Below are 339 nucleotides of genomic sequence, written 5' to 3' on the forward strand. Positions count from 1 at the left end.
AGGGCCTGAGTTCAATCCCCTGTTCAGAAAAAAAAAAAAAGAAAAAGAAAAAGAAAAAAAAACCCTATGGGGAAAGTTTATGCTGAAAACTGTAGCAGTTGATACAGTTGAGGAAAGTGGAGCAGTTTTACAATGACATTGACACAAAGGAAGATTTTACAGCCACATGACTCAGACCTAAATTGCTTTATCTTTTCTTTTTTCCCCCATAATTTTATTGAGAAACAAATGGCAATGAGAGAGTGTCAAATCAAATTTATAGGACAGTTTCAATAATGAACACATTGCATACATTCTTCCTAGTGGTTATTTGCTGTACAAGATGTGGACATGATATCC

This window comes from Octodon degus, unplaced genomic scaffold, assembly GCF_000260255.1.
Source record: "Octodon degus isolate 3935 unplaced genomic scaffold, OctDeg1.0 scaffold00125, whole genome shotgun sequence".
NCBI classification, from domain to species: Eukaryota; Metazoa; Chordata; class Mammalia; order Rodentia; family Octodontidae; genus Octodon; species Octodon degus.